This window comes from Apium graveolens, chromosome 9, assembly GCF_009905375.1.
Source record: "Apium graveolens cultivar Ventura chromosome 9, ASM990537v1, whole genome shotgun sequence".
Taxonomy (NCBI): domain Eukaryota; kingdom Viridiplantae; phylum Streptophyta; class Magnoliopsida; order Apiales; family Apiaceae; genus Apium; species Apium graveolens.
Genome location: NC_133655.1, coordinates 182784030 through 182798006, shown reverse-complemented (window position 1 = coordinate 182798006; position 13977 = coordinate 182784030).

Below are 13977 nucleotides of genomic sequence, written 5' to 3'. Positions count from 1 at the left end.
TCCTATAAGTAAAATCAATCACCAACATCTATAAATTCAAAAAAAAACGAAATCAAAAATTGAAAAAAAAAGAACACGGTCATATCACTCCAGGGGTTATATAATCAATATAAACACATAAAATCATTCCTAAGATAAACATAGAATTATATGAATCATCAAAACAACCAAATGATTCCTTGAACTCAAAAACCGAAATTCAAGTCAAGAACACAAAAATTCAATTTTAACAAATACCCAACCTCAGTTTATGATGTTAGTATCAATGGATTCGTCCCTTCACAAGGATGATTTTGGTTACTCAAGAAAAATCAGTGGTTCAGTAAATCTCCTGCAATCACGGTTTGATCTTCAAGCTTCCTCAAGAACAAGAACCTCACCCATACACTTATTGTCTATTTTTTTTATTTTTTTTTATAATTAATTAATAATTAATTAGTTATTTATACTAGTAAAAATAATACCACAAAATAAAATTAAGGCCCTAATTATACATCTAATAAAATTAATTGGTCCCAATTTTTATAATTTTTAGGTATTAATTTTGAATTTTTAAATATCCAATAAATACAAAATATCTGCCAAAAATTCCCAAAAATTGTGAATAATACAAAAATGCAAAGAAAAATGATATTTGATAATTTCATGATCCTATAAAAATAAAAATGTGATTTTTATGGGGCTTTTGACACCCGAAGGGGCCCGAAAAAGTCGTTTTTCGCGAAACAAGAAAATTTGTAAAACGTCTAGATGTTCAGAATATCGATATGGTATAGGCCATACTTGGAAAAATAAAGCCAATGATTTTATATGAAATATAAGCTATTAAAACACTGTTTGGGCCGTACAACTTTTGATATAAAAAAATTTTACTAAAATAAAACACTCAATAATTACCTGAAACACGTTCTGATCGAAACAGAATACACATAGCACATAACAGCTAGGGTTTTATGACTCAACACACTTAATAACATAATGAAACACATAAATCATCTTTATTAAGATATAATACAAGCGTAATTTCTCGATCGTTACAGTTTGTTGTTCACTTGTTGAGTGAACCTCCATTTGAATTGGAGGGGAGTTGACCAGGTTATTATCATGTACCATGGCCTCAAACCCTTGTTCTTCTTGCAAAGAACTGGCACTTGAAGGTGCTATTGTACTTGCCTCCCCAATAGCTGGGGCATTGGCAATTGAACTCCTAGCTTCAATTATCAAGGCAACCTTCAACAAGGATTTTGAGGGGAGTTATTTCTTCATGAGAAACCTCTAATTGAATTGGAGAGGATTTGAGTAGCTCCCCCTCAAGAGTACTACCCTCAAACCTGTAAGTCTATGAAGACTGTTGTGCACATGAAAGTCATTGGAAACTGTAAGCACAAGGTCTTCAGTAAAAACTAGTAAAACCGATATGTTTGTGATGGTGTCATCAAGGTCTACCTCAACATGTAGCCTCTCACCATCTAGAGATAGGTTATAAGTGGTGATCACAGTTTCAGGAACTGTGTCACTTGATTTTGGAAGGACTTGAGAAGATGATTAAAGTCCTTCATTAAATGAAGAAGAAATTTGAGAGATTAGAGTTGTGAATTTATAAGTGAGTGTTGGCAACTCCCCATTAATGAAAGAGGGAGTTTCAAGTGATGTGTTCTCACTTATGTGTGTGTCATCCAAATTTCTTTTTTGACCTTCTTGAGAGTGCTCAAGAGGGTGTGCAGACTATGTACATGATGCATTTGGGAGAATGCTTGATTCAATGGTGACACCTTGTTGAGAAGATGCTATTATAGTGTGTTGAGTCCCTATTTGTACAACTACATCTTTTTGGAAAGATGTAGAGGTTGTAATTTGAGTGGTCAGCTCAATTTTTTTTGCTTCTTTGGCTTTTTGACCAAAGGTGACATTGTTTTACTAGGTTCCTCACCAGTCTCACTAATTACCACTAAGGTTGTTGGCTTCCTCTTCTTTTTACTAACTCTATCCTTTTGAGAGGATGAAGCAGTTGGATGACTACTAGCTAATAGTTATGAAGAAGTGGCTGCAAATATGGTAGGCTCCCGTGGGTGTTCTTACATTTATTCTACTACAAGACCAAAAGCCATAGTTGTACTAGGAATTGCGCTACTTCTCATGTCAGGAATTGGATAAGGATAGGTTCTAAATTTCTCCAATATAAAGTCAATGATACTTAGCCTAACCTTAACCTGGTTCTTTGTATTAAGTGATCCAAATAGAATTTTGGACACTTGTTTACAAATACTTATTTGATCTAGCATTCTCTAGCATTCTATAACCTTCTAATAATTTCGTCGACCTTAGTACCACGAACACGTTAGATTCAAAATACCACCGCACTGATACTACTTCCTTTTTAGCTGCTTCTATCTTTGAAAGCTTGATCCATCATATAAAAGTAAAATATTTTATTGAGAGATCACTATGATCATGAACACTTGTTATATTGTATAGTTAGTACAGAAGGTGGCCAGCCTTTAGTACTTGACAAGCAATTAAACAACATGTGGTATCCCAGTAGGCTTCTATCACACAGATAGATAGTCATTCGGCAATAACTCCCCTTCTGGAAGGGTTGTTCTTCTCAGTTTACACAAAATGAAAAGGAGAGAAAAGAACAATTTTAAGAAAAAATATGGTCATAAAATATCTGTTTTGGAATCTACCTCTGGAATATTAAGGTTTGTCATAGGAGAACGAAACATATATGTTTATATATCAATATCAAGTATTATAGCATCGTATTTCACATGCCTAAATATTTTTGATATTCTGTCCATCATTCTATGGACCCATGCTCTTGCTCGATATTATAAACAATCACCTTTGAAACTCCCTCAACAACGAAAATCGAATAAGGGATTTCATTCTAGACGTCATCGTTACTAGAATTCTATGCTTGTACTACAACTTTCCTCGTCTAGTAATACGACTCTCTATTCATAAGAAGGAATAAATATACAATATTTAAATAATCCACTAGTTAGTATATCAATGATAACTTATACATTACCACGACCCGATTAGTGGTACTCAATCTCAACATCCATTCCAATACAACTCTCACAGTTGTAATCAGCTCATTACTCACAAAATCATTGCTGCATTACTATGGTCCACCGTTGACCTACTGTAGTCATTTGTTTTCCATAAAATCTTAATATCTAACCATACATAATTCATAGCTATCGTATCGAATTCTTCTAAGGAGGTAACATGATCACAATTCATGATTCATGAAGAACACTCCTGAACTTGACGTGCATATGAAATAAAGTAGATAAAATTACGGAAGAGTTTTAATCAAAGCAATGATAGCAGGTTAACACCATTATTAACCATATGTCTTTATTAAGAGATATGAAGCTCAAAGGTTCATTTAGTCCTTTCTCAATATAGTCCTGGTTTATCTCAAGATAGGACCTTCTAAGATAGGTAGCCTGCTCATAGCGATAAAATGAATTAAATCTTTACCAAACTACTATTACGGTTAAGTATCGCACAATCATCAGAAGGAATGTCAATATTTCACACCATAATACAACCTTCATTGCTGTAACCATCATTACTGTATTCCTCTGGCACGAGCGCCTATAATTGCTCTCTTACAGTTAGAGTGTCGGCCACCTCATTGGCCTTTTCTGATAGTTATAGTTCCTTATAATCAATGTCTTTTGAATGATCTCCAACTAAATTTTCTACCTCATTTTCAATAACTGCTTGTGTGAAATGTTGGGTTTCGAGCACATAAATGCAACGGAAACAATAATTAAAAATGTGCAAAAGCAGAATTTTCAAAACCCACCGCAGGATCCATGCGAAAAATAGATATTTAATCCGTAGATCAGATTGTTGACCTTAAGAAGCTTTACAAATTGGTTGACTAATGGAGATCCAAAACTTGTTCAATCACCACGCATCCCGCTCTCGTGATCTACGCTCTATCGGTATCTACACGAATGCTTGAACTAAAGGATTGGATGTGTACTAGCACAAACTCGTTTCTTCTTGCTCTCTCCATCTTCTCTCTTGGTGGCTAGGGTTTTAGTAAAAGTCTTGCTTGCAAAATCAGCCACACAAGAGATATTATATAGAGAGTAGAAAAATGAATTATAACTCTGAACTAATTAGGAGTTATTATTAATTCAAAATTCCTATTTGTATTATAATTAAGTCTCACTAAATTTTTTAACAAATAAATTTCATAATTAATATTAGTAAATTCGAATATCAATATTTATCTAATTAATTAAGTCATACTTAATTAATATTATAAATAATTTGAATTACTTTAATATAATTTAAATCCAATTTAAATTAAATAATCCTTCAAAATTCTTAGTGTGTGACCCTATAGGTTATTATTATGTTGGTAACGAATTTTAAATCTAATTTAAAATCGTAAACAATGAGCGGCATCTAGTAATACATCATTGCTACCCAAGTAATAATAATTGAATCGGTGATCGATTAACCCTTTTATGAATAATGTATAATGTAATATAATCTCTTTAACCAAATATTATAGATTAAACTATAGGCATGTAATGTTTCATCCTCATCATAGTTTAATCCAAGTTTCCTTGATCAATGAGTAGACTATCGTATCAAATCAACATTTGATTGTGGCCACGCATTTCATAGTCTACCTCACAAAGGAGGCCAATAATATCACTCCTAAAATAGGAGGGTTAAATCCCATCTAGATCATTCATATTTCTCATACGATTCATAATATACCCAATGTCCACTTTATCATTACCCGGTCAAGGATAACTTTTAATGGAATCAATGTATATTAATTCTTGTATAGAAATTTAATGACTTCAAGTCTAAGGACCATTACATCATTATCACTGTGAGAATTACTTATGACACAACAGACATTTAGAATCTCACATTGGGTCTGTCCAACACCATGTACATATACATCTGCTTGTGTTTTTGACTTTAGTATCACTATACCTATGATCAATGAGATGTGATCATCAGTCAACAAACACACCAGTCTTAATGCATTATTATTGTCCCTTAATAATAATACTCGACTAGGGAGCTTTAGGAATATTGATACTATTTTTATAATCTCATTTCTAAGTCACATACTTAGAGATATAGAATTGCATATCATATTCCAAGGACATTTATTAATCTAACATTTATATCGCAGTAAATTAGGAATTAATAAATTATAAAGAGAATAATCGATATAACATAAACATTAATAATCTTAATGTCTTAAATTAAAACATCAAAGTGTTGCCTCTAGGGCACAAACACTAACAATCTCCCACTTGCACTAGAGCCAATCACCCATGTATCTAATACTCATGGAACTAGTATGACCTGAAAGGAATATGTCCTAAGTCCAATCATGTATTAGGATTTAGGAATAACTTTTATGTAATCTGTTTTGATTTCATTGATATTAATAAAAGACTTGTTTTGTTTTTATTACGGGCTCTATCTATTTAAGTGTTTAAATAAGATATACCATAGTTTAGAGTAAAGCTTTTTATGGATTATGATGAGATCATAATAGTGAGACCTAAAAGATGATAACTCTAAACTTAAATAGTTCCTGATCATAGGATTACTAACTGGTAATTAATAATCCGCAAAGATCGGTACATACTATGTTTGCTTCATTATGAAGGATGTCTGTTCTCATAGACATTTGTGTAGTGACACTATAGGTAGTATGTAGGTGCTTATTATAGAATAAGTTCACTGAACATGACTCGCACAGCTGAACAACTGATGGAGTTCACTCACGTGTCAGCAGTTGTTCACATAGGGATAGTTGTACAAGTATCCTTAGACTTGAGGTCATCATAGTCATCTTGTGTACATTGAACTATGCTTTGGTGTAACACCCCCAAATCCGGGGTCGGGGATCCGGGTTGTCACGAGTTCCATTTCCCTTAATAACACCTAATCTTAATAAATAATCAACTACTCTGTACTGTGACCCCACAATAAACACACACACCACAAGTTATAGTCTCAGAGATGAACACTCAAAAATAACACAAGTCCTTATATTCCACAATTATAAACCGTTACACCTTAAAAAGGTTCTGAATAAATTTACATATTCCCTTCCATTATTACAATTCATATTATACATAAGTCTGGTTCATCAATAGTTGAAAACCTAGCCTATTGGTAGCTCCTACCTCAGCTACGGCGACATCAACGCTTTCAGAAGACTGCAGAACGTTTTCTAACCGCTTGCGAATCGGGAGCTTGGTCCTGTTCATCTTTTCTATCTGTTGTTGTGTGATGAAAGAAGAAAGTAAGGGTGAGCAACAAGCCCACCAAAATAATATGTATAATGATTAACAATATATGAGCCTTCTCATAGTACTCATGAAAGTCTTGGTCAAAAGAAATGAACCAAGTTTGATATCTTAATGCGATGAAGTCACAAAATATTCAGTATATATACATATATACTTTTCAAAATCATGGAAGTCCTCTTCCATGCATAATATACACAGAGTTCCAGTTTATAACTGTATAAAAATATCGTTGCAAGGTGATCTCATATATCTACCCTTGTCTCAACATTTTTCTGAAAATCTTTGATATGCATAAGATAATCATTAACTAGATATAAGTTGAAAATATGAAGTTACAAGATACCCCAATATACTTATATTTTTTCCAAATATTACTTGAACTACCACCGTTCAAGTTATAATCAGTTCAAAAGTTCATCACATAGATGAGACTACAAGACAAGATTTGAATAGATTCAATCTTTGAATATCATTATAAATAATGAAGTTACGAGATACTTCATTAAATCCTAATATATATATACACCTATATATATACATTTCATACACTCCTTGAAAACCTCTGTTATGAAAATTATAAACAGAGTTGCAATATCCAATGAATTTGGAAAGGAGAAAACCTTGGCATAAACCTGATATCTTGCTGATCAGGCAAAGATACCAATAAGTAACCTTTTCTACTAGTAGATGGACGAATTCCCCACTGGTCATCACCCTGGCCGCAATAGGACCTTATGCTGGACTGCCACTCATCCACTTACGCATTTGATGGACTCCCACTGAGCCACTTACACTTTTATGGACGCCCATTGAGCCCATGTTGCTTATGCCGACTCAAATAGATGAACTTACTTCCCGAACGATGGGCAAGTAATTAAGATGTTTTCTCAAAACAGCAACCTCATTGCGAATGTAAAATACACCACTGAGCCGGATCCCTCAAGTTTTGAACGAGTATTTAAATCCCCTTTAAAAGGAAGATCTTAAATATAAAAATGAGTTTTGGGATCCGCTCTAACTTTTAAAAATCATTTTGAAGACTCGAAAACACTTTAAAGAGTGTTTGGAGTAATGCTGATTTAATGAAATAAATTAGTCCCAATATATTAGAAAATATCTGAATATTATTATTTAAATAATATTCCCATAAAGAATAATCTTTATAAAAATAATTGAAGTAGAAGTTTTAAAACTTATACTTGAAATGAGTATTAAATAACCAAAGATATACTTATACGAAAGTACTATCTTTATTTGAATAATCAAAGATAAGTTTGATTATCGACACCTTATTCTTTAATAAAATAAAGAACATATCTCAGCAACTAATCGGAGTCATAGATCCTCAAATGAATATTCAAATAATATTCATTAAATAATATAAACTGAGTCATAAGCCCTCGAATGAATATTCAAATAATATTCAATAAATAATATAAAAGAGTCATAAGCCCTCGAATGAATATTCAAATTATATTCAAATAATAAAATAAAAGGAGTCATAAGTCCTCGAATGAATATTCAAAATAATATTCATTTTGTCACACCCCCAACTTAAACAGCAAAATAAATATAGCTATTACATCTTTTTAATGAAGAATACACAACCAAAATCCAAGATCTTATAGTTTAGGGTTTGGAACAGCCCAACACTACCAACTATTACATCTGATTTAGAATACCGAGTCCTCATACAACTATTATTACTTATTCTACCTGAGCTTGAACATAAGCATCAGCATCACAGGTCTTAAGGGCAGTCTGCTTGAATCTAACCATAGCTGCTAGCTGTAATATAAGGGTAAAGCAAGAAGTGAGCCAAATGCTCAACAAGTGCTAACAGTACGACATAAAACATAAATTGAGATATACTTTTAAGAATGATAATGGAAATACATAACCAAAGGTAACGAGAGATAAAAAACTATGTGAGATGGCATCATTTTGCTTGCATCAAAACAATTTTAAAATCATGTCTTAATCAAAATCATTTTATGACGCTACGGATTACAGCCGGTGATCAGCCGCGAAGTAATCCCGAACCTCGCTGGGTTCTAAAACATTAATGGGAATCCCTAGGCAACTTTTAAGCCTAATATAAGTGTGGAAAGGACTCGCGTCTCAGTCCAGATCCACCATTCAAAGAAAACATTTATCCCCCTTTGGGACTAAAAACCCATATTTTAATCATTTTAAAAACTGATGCTGATTTATGACAAAATCTCTTTTGACTGTAAACATTTTTATCAAGGGATTATAGATCAACTCGAAACACGGGAAATAAGGTACTGAATATCAGAGCCATGATTCACAAAACTATTCTCTATTCAAGTAATTGAATGGTTTTCATATATCAATGATTGGACAAGAGGATTTAGTGAGGCTAATGGATAATATGAAGGGTAATGCCAATTTGGGCTCAAAGCAATGGTTTCTCATCAAGGTTCAAGTGCTGGATCATCAAGAAGGTAAGCTTCATGAATACTAAGGGTGTTAAGGTATGAAGAATGATCTTTAACTCAGGACATATCAGAATTGTCAAGCTTTAGGATAAGAAAGAGGGTATCAATCAATGAGGGCTCATGTTGTTAAGTTTCTGACTTGCAGGGTTCAAAGTAAGGTTCTATAGGGATTCAAGTATCAGGATGAGATATCAATACATAGGAAACATCAACATGTTAATCAAGAGGATCAATCAAGTAATATATCAACTCTTCATTTTATCATGGCATTAAACTATCATGAAAGACTTTTGAACTACTTGCAATACGTACTCGAGGGTTCATGGCATCTCTATGTAACTCAAAGATAAACAAAAGATACGCTTGATTTAAATATATCAAAATGACTCAGGATAATTGCATCAATATATAAGAACTATTTGTAGTGAATACGAAGGTCAAGTTGAATCACTTGCCTTGAGATAGGCTGGTCTGGTCTGACTGGTAGGAGCAACAACTGGAGCTTCACTCGACTTTTATGGCAAGTTTTCCCTCATCTCGAGATCCTACATAAATAATAATAATCCTCATTATAATATATTCTTACCATCTTAACCTATTTATAACCCGAAATTAAACACAGATGGCACTTAGGCCTATATGCACTTAATTTATATTCACTTTTAAATTACAATTGCACACACATAGCCACATATTCACATATCATATATTAACACCAAATAACACCATATATACCATAATGCAACACTAGGCTTGGATGATCTCGACTCACAACTTAAGTCACTTGGTCGCTAAACTAGACAAGGTCTTCTAATTTTGGCTTCCTAACTCGATGTGCCTTTCCTAAATTATCCAAAACCTATTGACCCTCACTTGTGCCTTTTGCTCTACTGACCTTATACTATCTTACAACTATGGTGTTCGACCTAATACTCACTTCTAAGTGTTCTAAAATTATGTGATAAGTGATAGTGCTCACTGGTGCAAATTTCAGAATGACAACTATGGTTTCTTGAGTACATTAGACACTCTTAAACTACAAGTTTTCCTTCAAAACTTTTACACAAGACACTCCTGACCTAAGGGCAGCTCAGAAGCTTGATGTGGCTCAAGGGCCTGGTTTGGGCCTTCTTGGGCCTAAGCTAAGAGTCCAAGGTTCCCCTGTTTTTCTGGGCAGAAAATGCCCTGACTTGAATTAACTTGTGACACATGGTTCTAGCTCATATCCTATGAACTATGGTTGGAAACACTTCTCTGACATACCCTCTAATTAAGGCCCAATTGGGCCTAATGAGGGCCTACCAATGACATGGTCAAATCTCCCTATTTCTAAGTTGCAACAAAACTGTCCCCTGCTGGACAGATTTTGTGATTCTACTTGTGCACCTAACCAAATGACATGCAATCCTCCAACCAACTCCTAAAACCTTTTATATACTCCCAATACTAACTTCTGGTAGCTTGGACCTCAAAGTGCACACCAATGACATGGTCAAAACTCACTCTAAACCTCAGGGTGCTATATTGATTTTTCTGCAGAAACTATAACTCTCATTTTCCAAGGTTTTGACTTGACAAACTCAACTAACAACAACTCAATACATAAACCAAGACTTATACATGGTGATCTACTGAAATAACTCCCTTATTCTCAAAATAAACTTGGGTGAGATCATCCATGCCCAAAAATAACAACATGCAACCAAATATATAACATGCAACTCATGGAAAGCACATAACAAGATTTCGGCTAGGCATAAAGTTTTATATGCTTGCAAAATCGACTTGCACCTAATACTCATCCTTAATAATCATGAAATATAACTTCTTTTAAGTATTAATAAGAAATTTATCATGAAAACAATCTATTTTAAGCACACATATTTCGAATTTATAGATTTTTAAACATAACTACATGATTTCGAAAAAAGTAGCATGCAACTCATGGTTGATCATCATTTTAATGTCTTAAAACTAACATGCATGGCTAAACATAAATATATAATAAAATTTCAGTAGCATGCAAAGGATTTTAAAGTATGATATCTCCATAAAACACTTAGTTAGCACATATACATAATATATCTCATAGAGAGCTCTTGAATTCACAAGAATCAAGAGTTTCTCTTTGGAGATCACATAAGAACTACACATGCATCCATGGAACTTCAACTTCCAAGTCACAAAATACTTGGAAAGTATATAAGATGAATGTAGGTAAAAGATTTACACTTGGGAAGATGAAGAATGAATTGAAAAAGGAAAGGGGGTGGGGAATTGGCCTTCCGCCGAGAGCAATGTGGGAGGGGGAGGAGAGAAAATTTGTGGGGTGTTGGAGTGTGGAATGAGAATGACCTCTCCCACTTTGATTTCTTTGTTTTATGCTATTTGGTTTACAAATGATGAGTGGAAGTGAGAACTTACAAAAATGTCCCTTGGTTAAAGTTAGGCCATTTTGCATGCAAGGCTAAGGTAGTAATTTGGTAATAATCAAATGAGTTAGTGGGGTTGGAAAAGTCTTGTTTGCCCTTTGAGAGAATAGAAGGGTGATTTGCATGCATGGTCTCTTATGTAATTTGATAAATATGACAACTAAAATTTATAATGATTTATTTTTATAAAATAAAATACAAGTTCAAAAATTATAAAATTTATACCATAAAATAACTTGGATTTTTAGAGACTTTATAAAATCATTTTCAAAATTTGTGAACAAAATACCTTTTAAAAGAAAATTTTTCCAAAGCTTAGAATATTCCTTATAAATCAAAAATAAAGAAATTAAATAAACTCTTGCTTTGAAAAATCATATACTACACAAAGCAAATTTATAATGCAGAAACTTTCACTCACACTAGCGTACAATCATTGAATATATTTTCATTTGACTTTAATATTATACCAATCCACAAATAATATTACATAAAATGCCGGGCGTAACATCCTCTCCCCCTTAAGGGATTCTGTCCCCAGAATCTAAGAGAAAAGATGAGGATGCCGGGAACGCATATCAGACTCTAACTCCCAAGTCGACTCTTCGACCTTAGGGTTCCTCCAAAGTACTTTTACTAACTTTACTGATTTATTTCTAAGACTCTTTACTTGCCAGTCGAGTATTTTAACCGGTTGCTCCACAAATGACAGGTCTGCCTGAATTTCTACAGGTTCATATTCTATCACATGGCTAGCGTCAGGATTGTACTTCTTAAGCAACGACACATGGAACACATTATGCACATGCCGATACTGAGGTGGTAAGGCCAACTCGTAGGCCACCTTTCCCACTTGACTCAAAATCTCAAAAGGACCTATGTATCTAGGTGCTAACTTCCCTTTCTTGCCAAATCTTATCAACCCTTTTCTAGGTGACACCTTCAGCAACACAGCTTTGCCAATTTGGAATTGAACGTCCTTACGCGCTGGATCCACATACTTTCTCTGTCTATCTTGAGAAGCAAGCAACCTTTTCTGAATTAACTTGACCGAGTCATGCAACTGTTGTACCAAATTCGAGCCGAGAATTCTTCCTTCTCCTACTTCATCCCAACTTGTTGGTGATCTACATTTTCGCCCGTACAAAGCTTCGTATGGTGGCATGCCGATACTGGAATGATAGCTGTTGTTGTAAGAGAATTCAATCAACGGCAAATGGTCGTCCCAACTTCCTGCAAAATCGATTGCACAACTGCGCAACATGTCTTCAATTGTTTAAATTGTCCTTTCACTCTGGCCATCAGTCTGCGGGTGGTACGCCGTGCTCATATTCAACTTCATGCCAAGACATTCCTGAAATTGCTTCCAGAATCTCGAGTTAAATCGGGGATCTCTGTCTGAAACTATTGATACGGGTACTACATGCATTAGTACGATTTTGCGCACATACAAATGAACCAACTTGTCCAATGACGACTTCTCGTTTATTGGAAGGAAATGCGTCGACTTCGTAAGACGATCAACTATAACCCATATTGCGTCATGTCCGGATTTCGTTCGCGGTAGTCCTACGATAAAGTCCATAGCGATATTTTCCCATTTCCATTCTGGAATCTTCAGGGGCTGAATTAATCCGCTTGGTCGTTGATGTTCTGCCTTTACTTTCTGACAAGTATAGCACTTTGCAACCCATTCTGCCACGTCTTGCTTCATATTTGGCCACCAAAAGTTCTTCTTTAAGTCTCGATACATCTTGGTGCTTCCCGGGTGGATTGAAAATTTCGAATTGTGGGCTTCATGGAGGATCTCATTCTTTAATTCAGGTACATGGGGAATCCATATTCTGGATGAAAACCTTAGTATCCCTTGCTCATCCCTTTGAGTATTAATCTCCTCTCCAGATAACTGTTTCTTCTCTTTTTCCATTATTTCCTCTTGACACTTCTTTATCTTTTCCACTAGTGTTGGCTGAAAGGTCATTGCACGACAAACTTCCTCAACTTTTCCATAAGCACAAAGTTCCAATTCCAATTTTTCGATTTCTCCAGTTAACTCTTTTGATGTTATCATCATATTCAATCTCTCCTTCCTACTCAGAGCATCGGCCACTACGTTCGCCTTTCCAGGATGGTAATTTATCGAGCAGTCATAGTCCTTGATCAATTCCAGCCATCTCCTCTGCCTCATATTGAGCTCTTTCTGAGTAAAAATGTACTTTAAACTCTTATGATCCGTGTAGATTTCACACTTCTCTCCATAAAGGTAATGTCTCCAGATCTTGAGTGCGAACACTATGGCGGCTAGTTCCAAGTCATGCGTCAGGTACTTTAACTCATGCGGCTTCAACTGTCTTGACGCATATGCGATCACTTTACTGTGTTGCATCAACACACAACCCAAACCCTTATGTGAAGCGTCGCTGAATATTACAAAATTCCCTTGATCATCTGGAAGTACCAACACCAGAGCTGTTACTAACTTCTGCTTTAACTCTTGAAAGCTATCTTCACATTCTGCACTCCATTCAAACTTTTGATTCTTTCTGGGTTAACTTGGTCAATGGCGTGGCGACCTTCGAGAAATCCTTGACGAATCTTCTATAGTATCCAGCCAATCCTAGAAAACTTCACACTTCCGTAGGAGTCTTTGGCCTCTCCCAACTCATAACTGCCTCAATCTTTGCCGGATCCACTTTAACTCCCTCATTTCCAATAACATGCCCCAAAAATTGAACTTCCTTTAACCAAAACTCACAT